This window comes from Ixodes scapularis, unplaced genomic scaffold (assembly GCF_016920785.2).
Source record: "Ixodes scapularis isolate PalLabHiFi unplaced genomic scaffold, ASM1692078v2 PGA_scaffold4__175_contigs__length_147842914, whole genome shotgun sequence".
Lineage (NCBI taxonomy): Eukaryota > Metazoa > Arthropoda > Arachnida > Ixodida > Ixodidae > Ixodes > Ixodes scapularis.
In genome coordinates, this window is record NW_024609879.1 from 55,983,184 (window position 1) to 56,001,970 (window position 18,787).

The following is an 18,787-nucleotide window of genomic DNA, read 5'->3' on the forward strand; positions in this document are numbered from 1 at the left end:
GCCGGACCTTTTGAGCGTGGTTTAGCAGTATTTTACAACTTTAAAGGGTCTTTTTGATCGAAACTAGGGGTTATTCTTATACTTTGGTGCTTTTGAAGCGCCGTGGGAGTATTTTTTGTGTGTTTTAGTTCGTTTTTGGCGCTATCGGACTCGTTTACCGCGGCCGCGTTGCTCCCTCGGCTCCATGAAGCGCTCTGTGTCGCCCGCCGTGCCGACGGCGGTAGCTCTTGCAAGAACTAATTTTTCTACTTTGGTGCTTTTGTAGCACGGTGTGATTACTCTGTTTTGTTTTGCTATTTTTTTTATTGTTTTTCTCTAGCGGATTTTCTGTACTACGGCCGTGTAACCGTGTGGCTCCATCGCCGCTGTGTCGTACATACGTCGTGCCTTCGGTGTTCGTTCCTGTGCAGAAACATACCGTGCGGCTCACAGAGTGCGCAGCTTGTGAAAAATGCGGCGCATTTTTTATTAGCCCAAGCGATTTAAAAACCGCATGTAAGCGATTTGGCGAGCAGGAAGACAAGCGACGGCGGCCCGCTTCGCTGCCGCTCGGTCACTCGCGCGACGAGGCAAACCGCATGAAAGCGACGGGAGCACACGACCAAGGCGATGAGCGCTAAGTTTTCTAGAAATCCCAAAACCGAGCTACGCGACGAGTGACAGAGAAGGGTGAACCGTATGTAAGCGATTTAGCGAGCGATGGCGACAGCGACGGGAGTCGGCGAGGAGCGACGGAGATTTCTCGCGGTCGGTCGTCGCGTCGCTCGGTTTTTGGATTTCTAGAAAGGGTAGCTTATCGCCTTGGTCGCTTGCCCCCGTCGCTTTCATGCGGTTTGCCACGTCGCGCGAGTGACCGAGCAACAGCGAAGCGGTTCGTCGTCGCTTGTCTCGTCGCTGTCGCTCGTCTCGTCCCGTCGCTCGCCAAATTGCTTACATGCGGTTCAGCCTTTACACACGGTACTCGGCGGCAACAAAGAAAACGGCCCGCCCCCGAGACCAACTTTTCTTCTCTCTTCTGTTCTACGAAGCTTCAACGATATGAAATTAGCACACACTAGCAGCGGACGACCGCGTAGCGTACCCAAGCCAGTCAAACCGAGACCTCGAAGATGGCGGATCGACGGTGGCGCTCCCTGGCAAAATCGAACCTGCAGGCTCAGTGAATACCACCTATAATATTAGTGTTTCTACTCTAAAAAGTCAGTGTTCTCTCCCTCTACTCGAAAACCGCCGTGAAATTGCTCTTCTGTGCCTCATCCATAAGCTCTACTATCACGATAATAATATACCTTTTCTTGAGCCTCCTAACAGATCTTCCCATCGAACCACTAATAGCAAAAGTTTCAAGCACCTAACCGGTAAAACTAATGCGTTTATTAACTCCGCTGTTCCGCGAGGCATCCGCGATTGGAACGACCTTCCCAATACCATAGTCGACATTAGTGACACCGGCCTGTTCCGTGAGGCGATTTCTACATTGTTTTCATAGTTGGCTACCTTATTTTTATATTTTATTATATATTTATTATTTTATTTTATTATTGTAATATTATTTTTTTGTCGAGTGCTTACATAGACAATATGTTGCTGATTTTTGACCTCATTTGTTTCTGTGTGGATTTTCCCTGCTATTTTTATAGCGTGTACAAATGTATAATTAATGTTTTTTGTGTTTTTTTTTCTTCGTGCGGTGTTCTGTATTTTCGATTTTATATTCCTTGCCCCCCCTTATGTAATGCTCATTGGGCCTTAAGGGGTCGAATAAATGAAATGAAATGTCTTTCTTGAGTAGCTTCCTGAGTGGGCTTGTCTTCTCTGCCACGTTAAAAACAAACTTTTGAAGATATTTTATTTTTTATTTTTTTATTTACAGTACCCTCAGGGCCATAAGGCGTTAGAGAGCGGAGTGGGTGTTAAGTACAATGTTTGATACTGCGTCTCGGAATCTGATGGGGTCCTGAATCCGCCCACATCGACGTCATCAGCGGCTGGGCTATTTAACCATTAACGGGACCTGCACGATATGAGAGGGCTCGGCGTCCACGCAGCGAGCAAGAGGCTCAAATTCACCTTGTTCATCACGCAGGTTAGTTATACAACAAATCTACATGAGTTCCGTAACGATTGTAGATTTTTGTTAGTCCTGCCGAGCCCTCAAAAGTGTCGTGAAATGCTGTATGATTGTTGGTACGTTGTAACGTTGGGCTGTAAATTGCGACTGTTACTCTCAGGAGACTTAGAGGAAAACCCTGGGCCTGACGAAAATGTCGAAGAATTGCTTCGTCAGATATTGGCTAATCAAAGTGGCATTTCCGAGGACATTAAGGAAATTAGATCAAACCAAGAGAATATGAAAGCTAACCAGTCACGTCTCGAGAATAGCATAAAGGAGATTAACAATAAAATCGATACACTTGAAAACACAATGAAAACAATACAAGGCCTGAATGAAAACGTGATAGCAATTAACAAGAAGATTCAACGTTTAGAAGAAATGATAAAACATCAGAACGATCGACTGATTGACTTCGAAAATCGAAGCCGTAGAAACAACCTGATAATATACGGGCTGCCAGAAGAAGATAAAGAGAGCGAAGATGATTTGAAACAGAAGGTGATAAAATAATTGTTTGATGTTAAGCTTGGTGTTCAAGTCATGTCTCTCGAGCGGATCCACAGATTAGGATACAAACTAAACGAATCATGCAGGCCAGTTATCATGAAGCTGTTTAACTACAACGAAAAGCTTCAAAGTACAGGCTAGCTGGTGGAAGTCAACCATTTCGTCGTTTACCCTGAGACTGGGTTTTTTTTTTAAGAGCAGAAGTAACAGAAAAAACAGACTTTGAGACCTGTCTGTTTTTTCTGTTACTTCTGCTCTTCAAAAAAAAACCCAGTCTCAGGGTAAACGACGAAATGGTTAACGAAAAGCTGTCCGTGCTGAAGAACTGCAAAAAAAGTTGAAAGGAACGACTATCAGTCTCAGCAGCGATTATGCTAAGGAAACCTCAGAAAAAAAGAAAAAAAGCTATGGAACGGCGCCTCGACGAACAGGGTGGATGGGGATGACGTGATTCTAGTTCACGATAAACTTAAAATCAATAATAAGACATATGAATGGGACCCGAAGCAGGATCAACGCGTCCTTGTAAGAAACCGCAGTGAACGGGGTATGTGACAAAAAAAAAAAAAAAAAAAACCAAGAATACGCACCGGTCGAACTGCGAGGAATCAATTTAAACGCACGAAGTATATTAAACAAAGTCACTGACTTAGAAAGCGTATTTCTCAGTCACGCACCACATATACTCATTATACCAGAAACATGGCTTACGCCCGACGAAACGAGTGACTGTGTCATCCCACCTAATTACAAATTAATAAGAAAGGGTAGGGTAGGGAGCCTTCATGTGCGCTTTGCTAGGGTGATGCCATCCTTTGTAATACCACTCGCCGACAAACCAGCAGCCATTTTGTTCCTCGGCGATAATCTGTGGGGCTTATAACCCTCCCGGAAACAAGCACCTTGTCTCAGAAGTTCGGAGCAGCGTTGTGGAACCCACGGAGGGAGGATTAGCATTTTCCCCCTCGGATGGGATTACCGATGAACACAAAGGCCACTTTCCGGCGCACGGGGAAACAATGAGAGAAACAAAATGGCGGTGGAAGAGGGTGTGGGAAAGGGAAACAGGCAGTTGGCATCACTCTATGCGAAGCGCACATGAAGGCACTCTAGGGTAGGGGCTCTCGGGGAGGAGGTGTTACATTGTATTATCTTAGAACATTGCTTGGATGAAATGCTCTTTTGTAAAATAAAGTATTGTGACTTATCTTTTCTTGTTGTCGCGGCATATCGTGCCCCGAACAGCCCCGTTAATTTTCTAGAAGATCTCGATCTGATACTGCATAGATACGTTAATGACAACACGAGTGTACTTTTGGCGGGTGATTTTAATTTGCCTTCTGTTAATTGGGAACTTTTGCAAGCTGGAAGTGTGGACAAAGTAAATGGCGAAAAAATGCTCGAGATTGCCTTCAGCCACGGCATTACCCAAATAGTAAAAGAATTCACTAGAGTAACTGACACTAGTCAATCAGTGTTGGACTTAATCTTTGTAAGTGATAATATTAGTGAATACAAAGTGTTTGTGGCTGATGGCATATCTGATCATAAGATGGTTTTTTTTTTATAAATTGTAACAAAAAATCTATGACTTCAGTACCAAGCAAGTTTACGTACAAGGACATGAAGGTGCCGACGACACAAGCATTCTTGATCATTTGGAAATATCATTTAACTCCTTCGAGTTATTGTGTAGTAGTGGTGATATTCAGCGTGCATGGAATTACTTCAAGGACACAGTTTCTCATTGCATCGATAAATACGTACCCAATAGAGTGAAAAAGCCGAGGAGGAATAATCCTTGGATCACAAGAAATATAATACACATTAAACGAAAATTGAAAAGATGTAGAAAACAGAAAAAAATAAGTGTTAGCATACTGCAGCTAAGCCAACACTTAAAGCAATGGTAAAAAAGTCAAAACATAATTACCTTTCAGTGACTCTTCATAACTTCCTAAGTAACAACCCCCAAACATTCTGGCGATACCTGAACCCGAAAAAAGAAAATATTGAACAAATCACCCTGGACGGAAAGGTAGTAACAGATACCACCGTTCTTGCAAATAGCTTTAACCTGTTTTTTCAGTCAGTATTTACACGCGCGACACCACACGGTAACTTGGAAAACATGATTAAAAGAAAGGCAGAACAGAATGTCGGTGATATAGAAACAGGGCCAGAGATAGATCGAATAAGTGATACTGTACCCCCCATGCCACAACTGACAATAACAAAAGAAGGAATTCTGTCAAAACTGTTAGACCTCGACACAAAGAAAGCATGTGGTCCAGATAAGATACCGACTACTTTTTTCAAGAGGTACGCAGAATGAATTTCGTTTTATTTACATTGTTTATTTGTAAGTTCTTTACAGTCATCGCAGCTTCCCTCTGATTGGCGGTGTGGACGGGTTGTCCCGATCTTCAAAACGGGCGATAGACTGGCCATAGGCAACTACAGGCCAATTTCTTTAACAGCTGTAGCATGTAAAGTCATGGAGCACATAATAGCAAAACACATATTTCATCACCTTGAAACTAACAAGTTGCTTTATTCCGATCAGCATGGGTTTCGGTCTGGGCTTTCGACAATAACGCAACTGGTTGAGGTAACCCATGGCATATATCTTCCACACTTAATGATAAACAACAGGTTGATGTTATTTGTATAGACTTTTCTAAAGCTTTTGATCGCGTGCTTCACAGGAAACTAATATTAAAGCTTAAAACAATCGGAATTCACTCAACGATTACCGGATGGATAGAGTCATATCTAACTAATAGAAGCCAGTATGTAGAAATTAACGGCCACGCCTCAAACCTTCTTCCAGTTTACTCGGGCGTGCCCCAGGGCTCTGTCTTGGGGCCGTTGCTGTTCTTAATATATATAAATGACATAGTACATGAGACTCCATCAGACATTCATATTAGGCTCTTCGCCGATGACTGTATTATTTACTCAGCTCTTAATTCAACCGATCGACAGACTTCATTAAATAAATATCTTAAACGCATTAAAGAATGGTGTGACAAATGGGATATGAAAATAAACTATACAAAGTCCGTGTATTGCCATATCACTAAGAAACGAAGCGTTCTACCATTTAAATACTGCATTGCAGACATAAAATTAAGCAATGTAGAGCACTTTAAGTACCTTGGTGTCACGTTTTCTAAAGGCCTAACCTGGACCAAGCATATTGACACCGTCTGCACATCGGCATAAAAAAAGCTTTGTTTTTTGAGACACAAGTTAAAACATACAACTAAAGAGATAAAAACGGTTGCTTATAAAACATACGTTAGGCCCATCTTGGGATATGGTAGTGTCGTCTGGGATCCTTATACAAAAAAAGACATTGATAGGCTAGAAAAGGTCCAGCGACAAGCTGCGCCTTTTATTCACTCTAACTACAGACAGACAGCATCCCCAACGGAAATGCTCAGAGTTAGTAATATAGAACCTCTGCACATAAGGCGAGAAGTCGCACGTCTGAAATTGCTTTATTTAATGATCAACGACAAACTAAATTTAAGCCCGAATAAATACGTTCTCCCATCGAGCTCAAAACGATCAAGTAGATTGAATCATACAAAAACATGTCAAACTTATAAAAGCCGAATAGATACCTTTAAACAGTCTTTCTTTGTAAAAACTATGAGGCTTGGAATTCCTTGCCCAATGATGTTGTAAATTTGGAAACCGTGTCCTCCTTTGAAAATTTTATTGCAAAGCTGTTAACATAATGAGAGCTTAAAGTGATCTCCTTTAAGTGTGCAATTTGTAATAATTATGTCGGTTAACTTGTTCAATTTGTTTATTTGTTTAGAGGGCCAAGGTTGTGCATTGTTGTCATTGCTTGTTCGAACAGCAGTGTCTGCTACATTGACAATTTCTTATGCTTGCGTTTTTTTATGTGTCATCACAACGATGGATACTCTCCCTGTAATAGCCCTCAAGAGAGGGCTGACAGTATTTTCAAATAAATAAATAAATAAATAAACTAGAACCACTAGAAAAGCGGGCAAGGCATGTATAAATATTGCCGCGCGCCAAGTAGGCAGCGCGGCCGTAGCCTAACGATTATCGCGCTTGCCTCCCACGCGAATGGCCAGGGTTCGATTCCTGGCCGTGGCTACGGATGTTTGTTTACATTGTAATGTGATGTTCTAGTGAATTCGAGAACCGTCTAGCTGATTCGAGGTTGGAATGTTCTACGCGTCGAACCTTCTACATCGAATGCTCCAGAAGCCAACGCGTGCACAAAAGCGGCTCCGCCTGGCAAGCAGGAGTCAGTCTCGCCCCTGCGTTCGACTCAGCTGTTACGCCGACTTCCACGCCCGCGACGCTCTGTTATTATCTTTGTTCTCCCTTTATTTTTGGCACAAGTTCGCCACATTAAACGTTTATTTCTTCCTGTTTATTTCCTTTTATTTTGGTCACCACCCGTGACATTTTGGTGGAGGTGCGGGGTACCGCATGCCCGTGCAGCGTTCCCCTCCAAGGACCCGCAGTGCAAGTCCGATTCCCGGCTCGGTGAGAAGACCACTCACCGCAGAACCTGAAACTCGGACCAGCCGCCGCACCAAGGGAGAGGATCCTGAGTACGGCTTGCTGCTGGACAAGCCCAAGCCACAGAAGACGACGATGGCCAACCAGTCGCAAGCCCCCGCCGCTTCTCCCGTCATCTACATGCCCGTCGCACCGCGGACGGCTGCCCCCTTCCACGGTGAACTCTACGAAGACGTCGAAGACTGGATTGACCAGTATGAACGCGTTGCCCGCCACAATGGCTGGGCCGACGAGCAGCGCCTGCACAACGTGTACTTCTCGCTTGAGGGGACCGCCAAGCACTGGTACGAGAACCATGAGTCCTCTTTGACGTCGTGGGACATTTTCAAGTCCGATCTGAAGGGTACGTTCGTCAACCATTACCGCCGAGAGAGAGACGAGGACCTACTGCGAACCAGGACCCAGGGTCCCAATGAAAGCGTCACGAGCTTTGTGGAAGACGTGCTCCGCCTGAGCTCCCGCGCCGACCCTCAGGCCACCGAGGGAAAGAAACTGCGCATTTTGATGCGGGGCGTGAAGGACGACATCTTCGGAGGCCTCGTCCGCAACCCGCCGGCAACCGTCGACGCCTTCGTCAGCGAGGCGACAAACATCGAGCGCGCCCTCCAAGCGCGCGCTTCCCACTACCAGTGGCAGCCAAGCGTCATTGCAACCGCACTGCTTAGCGGCGAAAACGCGCCTGGTACGGACATCCGCGAAATTATCCGGGAGGTTGTCCGGGAGGAACTGCGAAGGTTGCTGCCAACCACCAGCCGTCCGCCAACCATTTCCATCGCCGAGGCTGTCCGAGAAGAAGTGCATCGGGCGCTCCAACCAAAGGTTCCCGTCACCACGGTGGCACCGGAGGAACCGACGTTGAGCTACGCCGCGATGGCCCGACGACCGCCGCAAGCTTCCCGCCAAGCCACGGCGCCGCCCCGAAGAGACGCCCCAACGCCGCATTACCCCCGACGACAGGAAGATCAGGCGCACGTTCCCCCAGAGCGACCTACGCCGAGGAAGACAGACGTCTGGAGGACGGCCGACCGACGCCCGCTGTGTTACCACTGCGGGGAAGCTGACCATGTGTACCGCCGATGCCCATACCGACGACTCGGGCTGCGCGGATTCCACCCAAGCGACCCGCGCCCCCGGTATGGTGAACGCCCTCGGGAGATCGACGAGTACCTGCGACGACCCCAGTCTCCCGAGCCTGCGTCCCGCCGAGAATTCCGGTCGCCGTCACCGCGACGTCCAGCTTCGCCGATGCACCGACCCCGACGTGAAAGCCTATCACCCCTCGCTCTTCGCCGGGGAAACTAGGCGCGGCAACCCCTGGAGGTGGAGTTGCCGAAGACGACCGACGCCAAGATCCTCCACGAACGTCGGAGGGCCCCCACTCGAACGCTACCAGAGATCGAAACGACGCCCCTGCAACGGTGTCCAATAACCTAAATGTCGTCATTGACGGGCACGACGCATCAGCACTCGTGGACACCGGAGCAGACTACTCGGTCTTGAGTGGGAGGCTCTCCCGCCGCCTTCGAAAAGTCACCACGCCGTGGGATGGACCACAAATACGAACCGCCGGAGGGCACCTCATCACACCAGTCGGGAGATGCACTGCTCGCGTCGAGATCCACGGTGAGACGTGCCCTGTGAAGTTCGTCGTTCTGCAAGACTGTTCAAGGGACGTTATCCTTGGAATGGACTTTCTCTGCGAGAATGGCGCCGTCATCGACCTCGGGGCAAACCAGCTGACGCTGCGAAAGCCTGTATTACCGCCGGTGGAGACCAACACGACGTCAACCACAATCCGAGTTATCGCCGACCATGTGAACTTACCGCCGCGGTCAAGTGTTTTCGTCACCGTTATAACCGACGCAGCCATACACGGTGAAGCTCTTCTGGAAGGCAGCGTCCAACTGCTCCTAGCAAAAGGAATTGGCGTCGCAAGAGGCGTAACGGATCTCCAAGAAGGACGTACGACTGTTCTTGTGACAAACTTCCGAGAGGAGCCGCAGCACCTGACGAAGGGTACCACTGTGGGCCACATTGAGGAGCTTCAGGCGCCAGTCATGGTCACCGCAATCTCCGAAGAAACCTCGTCGCAGAACAGCACGCCGCCGCCGCCGATCGACATTGGCTCCCAGCTCCTAAGCGCCGGCTACTGTTTTGCCACGTCGTCGAAAGTTCGCCAAACACCAATGGCGAAACATCGCGTTATTACCGACGACGACGCGCTCCCTGTCCACCAGTCGCCGTATCGAGTCTCCTTAAAGGAAAGGAAGATGATTCAGGATCAAGTCCAAGAAATGCTCGACGACGACATCATTCAACCCTCAAGAAGTCCATGGGCGTCCCCAGTCGTCCTTGTAAAGAAGAAGGACGGAACCCTGCGGTTCTGCGTGGACTATCGTCGACTGAACGCTGTGACGAAGGACGTCTATCCGCTCCCCCGCATCGACGATACGTTATTAGACTGACTGCGCCACTTCCGATATTTTTCGTCGATGGATCTGAAGAGTGGCTACTGGCAGATTGAAGTCGACGAACGCGACCGGGAGAAAACTGCCTTCGTCACTCCCGACGGACTGTACGAATTCAAAGTGATGCCGTTCGGGCTTTGTACTGCGCCAGCCACCTTCCAGCGTGTCATGGACACCGTGCTGGCAGGTCTGAAATGGCAGAGCTGCCTCGTCTACCTCGACGACGTCGTGGTATTTTCACGAGATTTCGACGAGCACCTGAAACGACTTCGAGCCGTGCTTCAAGCCATCAAGACCGCCGGCCTGTCACTCAAGCCGACAAAGTGTCGATTCGCCTATGGTGAGCTTAAGTTCCTTGGCCACGTCGTGAGCAACAAAGGTGTTCTCCCTGACCCTGAGAAGACCCGCGCCGTGGCTGCATTTACGCCGCCGTCTGACAAGAAGGCCGTGAGAAGATTCCTCGGACTTTGTGCCTACTACAGACGATTTGTTCGGGACTTCGCCAAGCTGTCCGCACCGCTGACGCACCTCACGAAGGACGCCGTAAAGTTCGAATGGACAGACGAACACCAGCGGTCATTCGATGAGCTGAAACGAAGACTCCAGACGCCCCCGATTCTCGGTCATTTCGACCAGTTCGCTGATACAGAGATTCACACGGACGCCAGTAACACCGGACTTGGCGCGGTGCTTGTTCAAAGGCAGGATGGGGCAGAGCGAGTCATCGCATACGCGAGTCGGACGCTGTCTAAGGCGGAGAGGAACTACTCTACAACTGAAAAGGAGTGCCTTGCTGTCGTCTGGGCAATAACGAAGTTTCGCCCATATCTGTATGGAAGCCCTTTTCGCGTGGTCACGGACCACCACTCGCTCTGCTGGCTCGCGAATCTGAAAGACCCCTCCGGACGCCTCGCCCGGTGGAGCCTACGACTGCAGGAGTTCGACGTACATGACCGTTGTGTACAAGTCCGGCCGGAAGCACCATGACGCCGACTGTCTGTCAAGAGCTCCTGTCGAGGCCGGTCCTGCCTGTATCGAAGACGACGACGATGAGTGTTTCCTCGGCGCTTTGGACGTCAGCGACATGGCAGCACTCCAACGAGACGACCCTGAACTGCGAGCGCTCATCGAGCACTTAGAGGGACAAGCGAGTTCGGTTCCCCGTGCTTTCTTGAAGATCCTGCATACATTCTCCATGCGGCGAGGGGTGCTGTACAAGGAGAACTTCGTCAACAACAGCACAGCATGGCTGTTGGTTGTTCCAGCCAGCCTTCGAGACGAAATATTCCAAGGATGCCATGACGACCCAACGGCTGGACACCTTGGCTACAGCAGGACGCTCGCCAGGATTCGAGAAAAGTAGTACTGGCCGAGGCTACCGAAGACCGTTCACCTATACATTCGATCATTCCACGAGTGTCAGCGACGCAAGAAACCGCCAACGAAGCCGTCAGGACTTCTGCATCCGATTTCTCCCCCGTTTATGCCGTTCCAGCAGATCGGAATGGATTTACTTGGCCCTTTCCCATCGTCAACGTCGGGTAACCGCTGGATTATCGTCGCCACCGATTATCTCACACGGTACGCCGAGACGAAAGCCCTTCCAGCAGGCACGGCTGTTGAAGTCGCTAAGTTTTTCATTGAGTCCATTGTCCTCCGGCACGGCGCCCCTGAAGTCCTGATCACAGACCGTGGATCTTCGTTCATGGCCCAGCTGACGCAAGAGATCCTTCGTCTCAGTGGCACCGGCCATCGTCGAACCACTGCATACCACCCGCAGACCAACGGGCTGACCGAGCGACTCAACAAGACAATCGCCGATATGATCTCTATGTACGTCGACGTAGAGCACAAGACGTGGGACGAGGTGTTGCCCTACGTCACGTTCACCTACAATACGGCCGTACAGGAGACCACTGGATTCACCCCTTTCCAGCTGGTACATGGTCGGAAGGTAACAACCATGCTGGACGCAATGCTGCCCCATGAGCCATCTGACAATGAGAGCGACGACGCCCAGGCGGTTGCTCAAGGCGCCGAAGAAGCCCGCCAGCTCGCCCGACTCATGATTCAAGACCAGCAACGCGTCGACGCGGGCCGCTACAACCTTCGTCGCAGGGACGTTCACTTCCAGCCCGGAGACAAGGTGTGGGTGTGGACGCCAATCCGCCGCCGAGGCCTCAGTGAGAAACTGCTGAAACGGTACTTTGGACCATACAAGGTACTTCGTCGCCTCGGCGGGCTGAACTACGAGGTGATGCCCGACGGAACAAGAACATCATCACGCCGCCCACCACGACCTGAAGTCGTCCACGTCGTGCGCCTGAAGCCGTACTACGCTCGATAGGACTGTGGATCTTATGTGTTTCAAATGACTCTTTAGTTTGCCGTTCTTTTTATGTGCTTTGTTTTGTTTTGTGTTGCATCGAGGCGATGCACTTTTTAAGGGGGGAGTAATGCCGCGCGCCAAGTAGGCAGCGCGGCTGTAGCCTAACGATTATCGCGCTTGCCTCCCACGCGAATGGCCAGGGTTTGATTCCTGGCCGTGGCTACGGATTTTTGTTTACACTGTAATGTGATGTTCTAGTGAATTCGAGAACCGTCTAGCTGATTCGAGGTTGGAATGTTCTACGCGTCGAACCTTCTACATCGAATGCTCCAGAAGCCAACGCGTGTACAAAAGCGGCTCCGCCTGGCAAGCAGAGTCAGTCTCGCCCCTGCGTTCGACTCAGCTGTTACGCCGACTTCGACGCCCGCGACGATCTGTTATTATCTTTGTTCTCCCTTTATTTTTGGCACAAGTTCGCCACATTAAACGTTTATTTCTTCCTGTTTATTTCCTTTTATTTTGGTCACCACCCGTGACAATATACGAAAGACAAAGATCGAGTAAGACAACGCCGAGTAGGCTCTCCGTCGCCTTCCATCGTGTTTTTCTTCTTCTCCCGGGCAGGAGAAAGTTCTTCGTGTTTATTTGTTTTTGTATTTTACACCGTTTCGCCCTTTCCAATTTCTTCGACATCTCCCGCCACCTACAGACATGAAAGGCAGGTCTGTACCCCTCGATTCCCGCGGGCTCACAGCTCGCGTAACAGACGATGTGACCGCGCACGAGGGGGTCCATTTCTCTTTGTCTGTGATCTGTGCTACCGTATTATAGCACGCTCTTGAGGCACGGCTGAAAACGGCCCGGCGTGAGGCTAAGAGCATTGTCTTCGAGGGTACGGGCGATACTTCTTTTGGTTTACTTGTCTGGGAATTGAGGTTGAGTCCACTCCTTACTTTACAGTCAACTGTCAACATATAGAGGGGGGGGGGGGGGGGGGGCGGAGGAGGGCGGATGGCCATCTAAGATGTGCTGACAGAGAGAGTGGGAAAACGCGTAAAGGCTATGTGATCCTCTATTGTTTTGTGAGGCCGATGGCCTCCGCGTCTCTCGTTCTCAACGCCCTCCACTCCCCTGGCCTCCTCGAATATTAGAATGAAAGTGAGAACCGATGAACAGTCGATAATCCGTAACCGCCATTTTTCCTCTGACTGGTCGAATTTTCGGTCATGGAGTGTCCGTCGTCTCCGGGGCCATCTCTTAATGAGATGTACAAAATTCAAGGCATTAAGGAGGACGAAAACGTAGAGTTTCAGTGCATACTTTGCTTGCCAAAAAACAGACATTGTCATCAGCAAGAACAACAAACTCTGATCTACGGAAACACATCAAGATAACATGGGACACCTGTATTGTGCTTTGGCTATACATTGAAAAATTAGAACCAAGATTTTTTTTTTTTTTTTTTTTGTGAATAATAGGCGAAACATTTGAGTCAAAAAGGATTCTTAAGCTCCAAATCCGCAGCCGCCTCGGTGGCTCCGAGGCGAGAGAGCTGGCCTAGGGATCCCCACGTGGCGGGTTCGAATCCCGGCCGAGGTGCCCGCAATCTGACAGAGGCTTATTGCGGAGGAGGCGCCGTGTAACCGAGCTTTCGGTTGCAGGTCAAAAGATCCCCAGGTGGTCCAAATTAATCCTCAGTCCTCCGCTGGGGCGTGCCAGATGCCCGTCGTTGGTTTGGCACGTAAAACTCCCAAATTTTGATTTAGCTCCAAATCTCGTAGCGGAGGTGGACGCTGCTACTGAGCATGCACACCGCTATCTTTGTGCGTACAATTCCAGGGATCGTTTCCGGAGGCCGTAAGCTAGCAGGATGGCGGGTGTGGTTGCAACTTTCGGTGTCTTGTCAGCTTACGGGTGAACGGAGTGCACCGAAACTCCTTCTCTTAAATAATATATTTTATTTTTAATAAATACCATAAAGGCCCGTTCACACTCTTGCGACCTCTTAAACCTAGGTTCGTTACAACTTCTTAAACCAGAAAACACACTGGTGCCATCTATTGGGAAGCAGTGTAAACTCGGCGGTCCGGCATATTTTTTTTTTATTTCTCGCGCAATATCCTTTCTTTTTTGGCTCGAAAAACTTTTTTCAATGTTATAAACGAGCCTTTCTATGGGTATTACGCACATTTGACCTCGGAAATCCCGCAAAACCTTCGCTCTTGTGAAATGCAGTTCCAGGGTCACCGCATAGATGGCGCCACAATGCCAGTTTGTTCCCTCATTTTAAAAACATTTAGCAAGTTTTAAGAGAACTCGTCTCTCTCAGTCGTACTCGGTCGCACTCGGTCGCAAGAGTGTGAACGGGCCTTAATAGGGGCGAAGGAGAAATGAAAAGTAGTGTTTTGCAAAACATTTTTGAAAAAGATCAAAATTGTTTCTATTCTTTTCTGGATAAGTGTACGGAAAAGTAATGTGAAAGTAATTTGTAACATAACGAGTAAAGTAATCCGTTACTTCTCAGCGAAAGTAATTGGTAACGGTAATCCATTACATTTGAAGCTCGGTAATTTGTAATTGTAATCCATTACATTTTCAAGTAACGAGCACAAGTCTGGTCGCAACTATTAGTCGGCTAATGAAGTAAATAGTGTTACTTGGCTTTTTAATTAGTGCAAATAGACATACAGTTCCAATCGGAAACTTGCTGAGCACCCTCGAAAACCACTAAATCAAATATTTTCAGAAGGATATAACCCTGGGGCAGCATTTTACGGCGTTCTCTAAAAACGGTCTATTTGGGCGCGTTTCTAGATTTCGGTTTCTTATCGGAGCGCATCCTTGCGCCCGCGGACCGCTCGCGGCGCGAAGCCACCTCCTCGCCTCCCTCGTAGAATGGAGGGAACTAGGGCGCACGTGTGTTGCGCGTCTCCTACACTGCGTTGCGAAGCGCGAACACAGCAAAGGCTGGTTGCACTATTTCTCCACGGGGTGCGGTGCCGTCGGTGCCGAGGAGCGCTCCGATTGCAAACCGAAACTTGAAAAACCCGTCGAATTCGCGCGGTTTTCAAGTAAGCTGTAAAATGCAGCTCGAACTTTGTATCGTTCTGAGATTTGTTGATTTATTGTTTTCCGATAATGGTCAGTAAGTTTCCATACGAAACTATGCCCTTGAACTCAATATTTAAAAAAATAATTACGCGAAAATAATTAACAACTTAATTATCCTGAGCTTTAATGATTTTCCTAAATAGGCCCCTTGACTAGGATCAAAATGACACAAGTCTTTTTTTGGTTCGATGGGTACTTTTCGCAATATCGAATTTGTCCACTTTTCGTGAAACACCTAGTATGATTTCATCTCAAATCATGCAGGCAAAAAAGGTAGGTTTTTAATTTGCCTAAAAATAGTATATGTTAAGGAGTCGCCTCTAAAAACACAGTCGACACAAACTGCAAGTTCGTCGGATGCTTTGTTCTCGACTTACGCAGCTTAAAAGAGGCCGCGGCGGAAAGCCGTGTTTTTCACATCCTTCGTGGGTCGCACGTTTCCCCTTAATCTCCCACCGTAGATTTTCAGTTTCAATTATATTAACTCTTTCAACTACTTGGTGTGTACAGTTAAAAGGCTCAAATGCCATAAAATAATTTTAGGCGTTTTGCTTTTTTCCTTAAAAAATGTCAAAACGCTCCTTCGGTGAATTGTTGATGAACTTTGACAATTTGATATTTGTGATCCACTTAGGTTACATCGACATTTTTTCTGTCGATGGGGATCCCAAAACACGCTCTTTATATATGTTTTAAGATCACTTAGCTGTGAATATTTCCCTTTGCGGTACGGTGACGTTAATATTATGCTAAAACCAGAAAGTATCAATTTAAAATTAATTTTCTGAAACAAAAATGCTACTTTTTTTTTCTAAAATTGATATATAACAGTTGTCTACTAAAAAAATAAGTCCAGAAAGTGTGTCATTTGCTTGCAGAAAAACTTGTTTGTACGATTCGAAACAGAGTTTCCAGTAACGCCTCTTTACAAACATGGAAATATTATTGCCTTTTGTCAACGTCTTCAGATAAAAATTAAGTAGTTCCACCTTTTTATATTCATTGCTCATTTAAATTTTATCATAGGTGGACAGCTACATTGAAGGAGTTCAAAATATGAAGCAACAGGTAAATTTTTCATGTGTAGAAATCGGCAGACGTCGTATTGATTCGGGGCCCTGATTGGCCTATATGAACATCCCGCTTTTTCGGAACCAGCAGGGCCCATTTGCTCGAAGCTGGTTAGCTAACCGCGGTTAACCGGATTTCCCTACGATGGGGAATTTTGGGTCACGTGACCGGCAGAGTAAGGACGGCGGGGGAAACATGGCGGTGCCCTCGGTGAGTGAGCGCCGCCAGTTCTAGTACACCATAGCGCCGCTCGCTATGGGTACGAACACCGGCGCGCCGCCGCCGGCGATTTCTGACCACAGGTCTACTCACGGCTGCCGCACTCCGTGTCGCCGGCGCGAGGGGGCGCCACTACAGTATGCAGCCAGAGAGGCTTTCATTCCATTTTCTGCGCGATTAAATACTAATTCGGCATGACATTTCATTGGCAACAAACGACAGCAAACACGGGGTAAAGATCAGTTCAGAATGGGAGCCACTCTGCGCTGCCATACCGCGAAACGGCCAAACCGCAAAACAAAGCTTCTCGCCGAAGGCCTTCGGAACGCCCGGAGCCGGTCGGATCCTCCAGCCCATACGACCGCAGCGCCGCCGCGTACATCCGGGACCTTTCCATGTCGGCGCAGCTGATCCCACTATTCCTTTCTAGTATGCGCCGCCTCACCCGCCGCTTGGTGGCGGGTATGTCGACGGGTCCTTTGTTTGCGTACTTTATGAACTGCATTCGTTTCTTTTCTGATCTAAAATACTGAACAAAAACCACTTTTATAAATAATTTAAACGGTTCGCACCACTTATATTTTACATTTCGTCTAAAAAGAAGCCTTTAGCGGCTCTGACCAGTAGTAAGCTCAGGACCAAAGACGTCACATTTCGCACGCTTTCGGCACCGTGGGGCGGCCCCGTAGGTGGAAGAGGTTTTCGCGTCGTCCGGTTAAAATATGACGCACTGATAAAATTTAGTTACTCTCTTCGTGCCCGCTGGCTTGCCCAAACCCCAAGAGACATTGAAACCGCAAAAAAGGTAGACGCTTAAATATGAAGTACTTTAAAGTACTTCCCAACACTGAATATATAACAGTTACATTATTTATGCTACAAGTGTGTGTCTGCCTTTGTGCATAGCTTTCCTTCACCTGTACAACCCAACCAGTGGCCTGCAGCAGAGCTTTAACATGGGCAACTGTTGTTACTTTTTTTTTTGCTAAAAACACATCTATATGTTCAAGCTCCATCAACTATAAACAATCAACAAACCTGCGAAGTAAAAATAATGACGCACAATTCAATTGAAACCATTTTCTCCGGCGAACACCGTTTACCACAAGCTGCAAGGTTCGTGGAGACGTTGCAGAATTGCAGAGCTATGTGCACTTGTATTGATGCTTCCTCCTCTGTGCGTGACTCGCAAACAGGCTGTCCAAACTTCTAAGTTAAATTATCACCTATACTCCGTTACACCTTGCATCGGACTCTTCGAGTCACTCCAGCCAACCCACTGCAGCGAATGTATCATACGACTTCAATCCCCGCGTCTCACTGCTGCGTCCCTCCAGAAGGTCATGTGACACTCACACGGCACTGAAATGGCTGAAATGGCTCGTAGCATTCGCTCAGTTTGTAGGTACAGGTGCTGCACGTGCAAATCTGCAGCAGTAATTCTAAAGGCAAAAATATAAAGCAAATGGCACTCTGCACATACATTTTTTATCGCCTTAATTTAGTCACTTGCTTCAAATTTCCCTCGCAGAGAGGGCAAGGCAGCACGCGTACAGTCATGCAAACAGTTATCTGCACCACCCCGATTATGTCTGCTCCTACTTCCCGACTTATTTTCTAAGCTACAATGTCGGGAGGCTGTTTAACCGTTAAATTTATTAAATGTCTCATTCATAAGCATCTCAATCCTTAGAGTCGTTCAGGTTCCGCAACTTTTCCGACTTCAGAGAGAGCCCTTTGAGCCAGACGTGTCCACATTCAATGTGGAGTTTTAGCCCTTTGCACGGGTGTACCCCGAGATACCAAATAAGCTACGGTTCAAAGTAACGATGCCTCACTCATAGGATGGATGGATTCTAGTGACTGTACCCATTATAACGAGCGGTAGCTTGCGCCTCTTAGCCTAGAAACCAAAAAAACAAAATTGTGATTCCTTCCCTTGCCCTTTTAAGCCAATTTACTTCCCCCCCTGCACTCTTGTAACTATCACCAGGTAATGTGGGATATCGCCAGCAAGACCTTTGGGGTATTGGGCAAAAAAACTAAAAACGCCACCGCCCGCCTTCTTGCCTAGTCGAGGGAGTTGCCAAGTTTCCCCCGGTCAAACCTAGTCTGCGTTGCCCCAACACCGGGCCCACTGGGAGCCATGCAGGAGGGAGTCGCAATTTTCCTGTCCCGACTGTCCCCAGCTCTGCTGGCGAGTTTTACTTCATTCAATTATCCCTAGATAATTTCCACCAATCCTTTAACTTCCTCGTTGTGACCTTTTTCCTCCATTCTTCCATTTTGGGGGGTCAAAATCATTGTTGCCAGTTCTTGCAGGTGTTATCTTTCTTCATCTTGGCCCAGATCGGAAAGGTTGAAGACTACTCACATGGTAAAAGAAGATAA

General features: G+C 48.0%; 1 pseudogene; it reads left to right on the plus strand.

The window, feature by feature from the left end:
* Positions 1 to 2,170: 2,170 nt before the first annotated feature.
* Positions 2,171 to 18,787, plus strand: LOC115331833 (annotated as a pseudogene).